We start from the raw sequence: 7614 nt of genomic DNA, 5'->3' as shown, positions 1-7614 counted from the left end.
TGAGTATCATATACACCTTTTGTGCATAGAATGAAATAACAATGCAAGGAAATTGGTAAATCCTTCCCTAGTTTGTATGGTCTTAGCATATGCCAAATGTGGGGAGTCTCAATGCAAGATGCATAAATTGAAGCCGTGCTTCATATATTTACTTATGAAATTCTTGAGAGCTCATAGCTACTGGATATTCATGCCGACAGATGTATGTCATATCAAAACAAAGTCGACCTTGTCGAGCATTCACAAACCATAGACCTTGTCTACTTGTAAATCTCATTAAGTACTCCTGTCGACGAATCTTACTTACCGCCGATTTCAAAAAACGGGGGCAATTAGTCGGCCATGCCGACCATGTGTGCCGCTGTCGGCTGCCCTACTCATGTTGGGTTCTAGGAATGATAGTCCTGATCATTCATTCCATTGCATACGAGAGTTATCAAGAACTTGCTCAATAACTACTCTACTTCATGTTGTCAAGGGCCTTGCCCAATTTGCACCCAATGTGGAATCATGCGATAATTTCCATGCTCTTACCTCCTAGGTTTGATGGCCATGTTTTGTGATAATCACCACATGGTGCGATTGAACGATGTATACGTATGGAAGCCTTGCTTCGCTGCACCCCTAAACTCAGAGGTAAAGAAAGAAAGGCTCTTGCCAGACATTCCTGAAATCGGCCATGCCGATCATCAATCCGGCCATGCAAAACAACTGTGTACGCATGAGTTGAAGTAGGCACCGGCCTTGCCGTTACATCAAAGATGAAGCTTGGAAATTCGATCTATATAAGTCTGCAAAAGAACCTCACATAGGGGTTAAGAAAATTCTTGGAATGATGAAAAAAACCAACCTGATGAGCATGGCGTTCGTCCGTGTACACGGCAAGCATATCTTCCTATTTTGATTCCCTTGCGAGAAACACCTTGAATGCCGCATACGCTTCTCTTGTCGAAAACCTCTTTAGTAACTGACGAAACCCGGAAATTGGGGTATCTCCATGAGCGGAATATCGGAATTTTCATGGCTCCTTGAGCAGTCTGTGTCCATGGCCGGGAGATTTGTCTAAGCAGCATAGGCTTTCGAGCTCTTTTATGGTCGAAAACCTCTTTGTTCCTCCCGTGGCGCCCCCTTGAGGCAAGACCACCATGCTCCCTTGATGAGTGCGGCTATGTGTCGAATGTCGGGGACGCAGGCAAAATCCGAGCCAAGAGCTTTTGAACCACCAAAGTGGGGTTTTCAGAAAATACCAAATTCTGAAAATATTACCAACAATGGCAAGTGCTGCTCGGATTGAGGATGAGAGCAGTAGAAAAACGGTGTTCCCCGACCAAAACAAGGGGGAAACAATCTCTTGTAAGGGCCGGATAGGTGTGGGTGTCCACCTTAGGTTTCCCTTTAAAAAAAAAAAATGAATTCTATGTGTCGCAATACTGTCTGCCGACCTACGCGAGCAAGGTGATGCTTGCAACTCACCATGGCGCACAATTTGGAGGCCGGCGTAGTGACGTAAAAGCACTGGCATGGCAGGGTGCTCCCAACGAGCCACACATCCCTCGATTTGATGCAGTTCGAAATCTTGAGCTTCCCCGACTTGGGGTCCCTACACACGCCGACTTCGGCCTTCTTCCCCGAGTAAATCCTGCACGTCCTCGACCTTGTTCTTCTTTGCATGCCTTCACGGAAGAGACTTCATGCAGCCCTCCGTGCCTTCTTCCCTCCTTCAAGCGAGAGATAGAGAGATCGGGAGAGAGAAAGAGAGAGAGGAAGGATCGCCGTGCATACCTCCGCCATAGCTCCCCTGCTTCTCCCCTAAGCTCTGATACCAATGTGGAATCAGAGGGTAGACAAACATGCGAATAACCTCCCAACCATCCTATATATAGGCTCCTGGCCCTCTTCCATAGATAGACCCCTTTACTGCATGTGTGTCCGGCACATTGCCCGGGCCGTGCCCATCTAGTCCTACCCTTGGCATGACACCTAAAGAGGCACACCTCAAGTGAATGATGCAAGTGAAAAAATAACTCAAATTGACTCAAATTATTTTTTCTATGAGGACCTTACAAGAAAGAGTCATAAGATACATGAAAATCAAAATGAGTGGAAATGTAAATTATTTATTAAATTTCTTCCAAAAACTCTCTCAAGATCCTCTAAGCATTCTGAGCTAGATCTAAAAAAAAGTGAACCAAAAAAGATTTCACTTTTTTACATGGTCACATTCTTCGACTCATAATTTATCAAATCACAGTTGGGTCTTGCAAAATAATATCTACATCATTAGATATCTGGTGTAAAAATTTCAGCTTTTGTAAATAAAAACTCTAACAAAGAAAAATGAATAATAATTACGTAGAAATCCAAAAAATATATCAAAAAATCAAGCTATATTGCTTGTCAAGTGAAATATTGATGTGCAAACGGGCAAGTTAAGCAAATAAGGCCATAAAAAGATATAGATATTTATTCATCAAAGTCAGAATGTTGTGACAAGACATGACACGCTGAACTAGAGTAGTCCTTGCACACTAAAATCTCCATTTTGGTTTGGAAAATTGATGATCGAAACTTTCTATTGTCTTTAACACTATGTGTTTTGTGTGGCCACCAAATCTTGCCTCTTCAAAGTAAGTGCAAAAAAGTCAAAAGTACATAGTACTATCAAAAAACTCATTGTTTTTTGGTAGTCCTACTAGGGGAAACTAATGAAAGTGGGTACAATTTATCGTGCATACACCCCTTGCAAATTTCTTAAATGTATCAAGAAAAGGGAGAGAAAAAGTTGATGACGTCCCAAGAATCCAAATTATACCATAGAAGGTGAGGTTATTGTTGTGTTGGATGCCAATAAGGAAGCTACATGTCTTACTTGTCAAGTAACAGATTTTGGAATTCTCACAAATTTTTGAGTTTCACATTACAACAGCCAGAGCCCTTTCCAATTAGCACAAAATCTAGTGTTTCATGAGAGGAAACTGAATATTGATGTCCAAGGTGCTTGAGGACATTGAGCTTTCCAAAGCCACAAAGATAACAATAATGTAGTTCTTCTTATAATATGCCTATCATCCAAATAATTATCAAACTATCAAGTACTTATGGAAATTGGTTAGAGATACTGATTTTTCATAACCTAAATGGTTCACTTGTATAGTGACGTTGATTTTGTCTCTAAATCACGCTGCATCCACTCCAACCAATTCAATGCATCTCGTCTATTTTCAAAAAATAACCCGACATAACATATGTGGTCCTTCTTTGCAAGGCTCTCATCCATGTTTGGTCCTTATGGGGAAGCTTCTCTAGAGAGCAACCAAATTCTTGTAATTTAAGTCCCTTCCTTGGCTTCCCTTTTCTAAAAGTGACCCCCAAGCACCCGCACGGCACCATCATGGGGCAACCAACATATATTTTATAACAATATTTGACCTTTGTCTTAGGGTTGGTACTTTAAATAAGACAGTAGATACCCATTCAGCTCACAATCTCTTGCACTTGGCATAACATGGAAAGGATTATATGTTGAAAGCTCACTTTTGTAGAGACATAGCAAATCGTCACGCAAATTTTTGTGGGCAAGGTGAACGTTGAGGCTAGGAGTAGAGGGTGCCTTGTTGGGGACGAATGCATGCATGTGTGTGTGTGTGTGTGTGTGTGTGTGTGTGTGTGTATTTATATATGGAGAGAGAGAGAGAGAGAGAATGTAGAATGTGTACAACCCTGGCCCTACGTAGAATAAAATCCTCACATGGAGACAAATTATAACATCTTTTTTGTTTGTTTGATTTTCATCTAGAAGACAAGTATGATCGCTCATTTATTTTCTACTCATTTCAAATTCTCCCTGTTTAATGGTAGTATTTACAAGTTCTGCAAAATTGGCAAGACAATTGCGACACCATTTGTTTTGGCCATTTATTACTCTCGAGATTTGTGCAAGGAATGCCAGTTATAGATCCCATGGCCTACACTTGGGGGATGTAGTGTCGTGGTCAATCAGCTACAATTGCTTTGCAAATTGCTGAAACTCTTTAGTTATTTGACAGTGGGTTTAGAGTAAGTCGAGGTGAAAGCTCACTTTTGTAGAGACATAGCAAGTCATCACACATATTTTTGTGGGCAAGGTGAACGCAGAGGCTAGGAGTCGAGGGTGCCTTGTTGGGGACGAATGCATGCATGTACATATATACATATAGAGAGAGAGAGAGAGAGAGAGAGAGAGAGAGAGAGAGCCACAATGTAAAATGTGCATAACTCTCATCCTAAACAAAATAACATCCTCACATGGAGACAAAATATAACATCTTTTTTGTTTGTTTGATTTCCTCATTTATTTTCTACTCGTTTCAAATTCTCCTTGTTTAATGGTAGTATTTACAAATTTTGCAAAATTGAGTCAAGACAAGACAATTGCAACACCATTGCTTTTGGCCATTTATCGCTCCCTCAAGATACTATAGATCCCATGGCCTACACCTAGGGGATGTAGTGGCATGGTCAATCAACTACATTTGTTTTGCAAATTGCTGAAACTCTTTAGTTATTTGAGGGTGGGTTTAGAGTAAGCGGAGGTCGATGCTTAGCTTTGACGAAGCTGCAACTCCCCTTGCTTACAAGAGGTGGAGGCACGACACCCTTGTGGTTAAGTTCTTCATCTTTGAGCCATTGATTCTGGCTCTATTTTTACATCCCACAAAATCAGTTGCAAAGTAGACGAAAGAAGAGGATTTTTGAAGGGGGGCCCACACACCTATTTTTTTGTGGGTTTGGAAATAGTTCCTTTACTTTTTGACCAATGATCTGCGACGTGCTGGCAAAATTTCTCGCCCCATCGTTTGATCCCAACCTTAGAGAGGGTTCGGATTGCACACGTGACAAAATACACACTTTTCAAACCAGAAGCAACGTGCACATTAGGCTTGTCCATTAAGTCATTCACACACTGCTATGGAAAAGCACATAGATGCAGTTTGTAAAGTCTTTTGATTGACTGCCAACAGGTGAGCACAAGCCATTGTTGGGGTGGGTACGTCGGAGCATCAATGAGACCCCTTGGGCATGAGTCAGCTTGCCAACGAAGCATGGCGAAGAGAGGCGAATGTGCAGTTTGATTTGCCTCAATTTAGGCACGTGCTACCATTGGTCCACCTATGAAAAATGTACTCCTCTGCGGCAGTGTCAATCATGTCTCGGTTTTGGTGTGTAAAGGTGTAGTTTTCCATCCGGTGTCTAGTAGTGTGCAAGCGCCCTATGCTGTTGTGAAGAGAGGCAAACGTGCAGTTTGAATTGCCACCTATGAAACCCATTGGTCCACCTACTCAAAATGTATGTTGCGTGCGGTAGAGTCAACAAAGCCTTATTTGTGGTGTATAAATGTGCAGCTCGTTATCGGGTGTCCAGTGGTGTGTAACTGCCCTGAATTGTTGTGAAGAGAGGCAAACGTGCAATTTGAAGTGCCACCTATGAAACCCATTGGTCCATATATGAAAAATGTATGTTGTGTGCGGTAGTGTGAACCAAGCCTTATTTCTGGCCTGTAAAGGTAGCCATTGAATGTCCAGTGGTGTGTAAGTTCCCTATGTTGTTGGAAAATACCCTTACTTTCAAATTGTTGAGAGCCTCATTACGCACCATGGGCTAGTGGGGTTCCCAAAGAGATAGAGGAGTATTAACTCTACCCCACTAACCCTTGGTCGCACCTAGCGCCAATGATTTAAATAATTTTGAAGACTACCGACTGACTCCATTGAACACAACCAACTTTTTCATGTAGCATATTCCATCGAAATCCTTCATATAGCAGTGCTCATGTAGTTGCTACCACTCCACTTTTGCAAAGGCAATGCTCTGCCTAGACACAACATTGCTCATGCAGAAGACAATACTCTGCACAGGCACAATATTGTTTCTATAAAGGCACTCCTCTACGTAGCCTCAGAGATTTTCCTACACCATCAACTTTGCACAATGAGAAGCCCGATGATTTGTCATGCCTACAAGAGATGCAAATGCCCACCATTATTGGAAAGCAACAAACAATAGACACTCGCAACAACTTTGCCTACAAGCCCTACAATTAAAGGCGCTCGTCAATCCAACAACCGATTTCATGAGCTCAACAACATACATGTACTGCCTTCCAAATCATTGCAACCTCATCTACAAATTCATGAGCAATTTCAACTCTCAATTATAGGGCCTGAATCTCTCTCTCTCTCTCTCTCTCTCTCTCTCTCTCTCTCTCTCTCTCTCTCTCTCTCTCTCTCTCTCTCTCTCTCTCTCTCTCTCTCACACACACACACACACACACACACACAAACAAAGAAGAGCATTGTTTGGGACTGAATGTCACTCATGGTGGGTAGTCTTTGTTATGTTTTGCAAGCATACAATACGTTCGGAGTGGGAGAAATCAAAAGAAAGTTTCCCTTCACATTAGTATTCAAAGCATTACGGAGTTAGCCCACCAAATGAACAACTTGCAACATCAAGCAAAGACGATACCGCTCGTAGGTGTTGTCTTTTATCCCTGTCACCAAAAAAGTATATGAATCGGTTGCATGCTTCAAACGCAACTTGTTATGGTTGCATCACTAGCATGAAATGAGTTATTGTGCTTGCACGAACACACATACACACAGAGTTCAACAAATGCTAAAAATGATTGAACATCACTTGCATGCACGCACTTACACTTCTTCTGTTGGAACGTCGCATGGCAACCTTCCAAAAAGAGTAGGGGATTCAAACCCCTTCACCACTCGGTTTGCACGAGAGTGGGTACACCATGCTCTCTTTGGGGAAAGGCTACTTGACTCTCTAACCCACTTTGCAGTGAGTCTAGTGAGCCAACTAACCTTCCCCCCATTGCAAACAAAACCATGAGAAGCATCAGTTAGCAAGCAAAACCTCGAAAGAGAGGGAATGACAAAACTTCTTTTACAACTAAGATTTTGGGAATGAAAACATTGTTATTCATCTTGCAAACAACACCATGAAAGGTAGGGAAAGACAACTGCTTTTACATATAAATTTTTTGGCAATGAACCATTGTTTTCGTGCTTCAAAAACCGTGTTTTCAATGCCTCTTCATATGAACAGTTCTAGAAACAAAAAATAGTGTAATGCTAAATACACTACTCCATCAAGCCATGCCAAGCTAGGACTGTAGAGGCTGCAAAAATCTAAGATAATCCTATGACAACAAAGAACCAAAGGTAGTAGTAGAAAATTTTGATAAATTCTTGTGAAAGCAAAAAACCAGGTGTTAGTCTTAAACAAATTAAATTTTAAGTTTTGAGCTATAAGTTTTGAGCTGGTCTTTCTATCTTAGAATTCATTGTAATGTTTACTCCAAAACGTGATTTGTTGGACCAAAATTCTCCGTTGATCATGTGATTTTTTTACCTAGAATTTTCTTTTTTTACAAATCACAGAGGCATGGATCTCAGGTTGCATTTACAAGCTACCATTCCATCAATAAATGCTTTGATGTGTGTCTTGCTTCATGAGTGGGAGTCTCTACATTGCCTACCAACTAGTGCAATGCAGGCTGAGGAGGAGGAGATGGAGTTCAAGGAATATGTTGCCCCATATCTACCTCTTCTTTGGGTA

This window comes from Adiantum capillus-veneris, chromosome 10, assembly GCF_014529385.1.
Source record: "Adiantum capillus-veneris isolate H3 chromosome 10, ASM1452938v2, whole genome shotgun sequence".
NCBI lineage: Eukaryota > Viridiplantae > Streptophyta > Polypodiopsida > Polypodiales > Pteridaceae > Adiantum > Adiantum capillus-veneris.
This window is presented reverse-complemented; position numbering follows the sequence as displayed.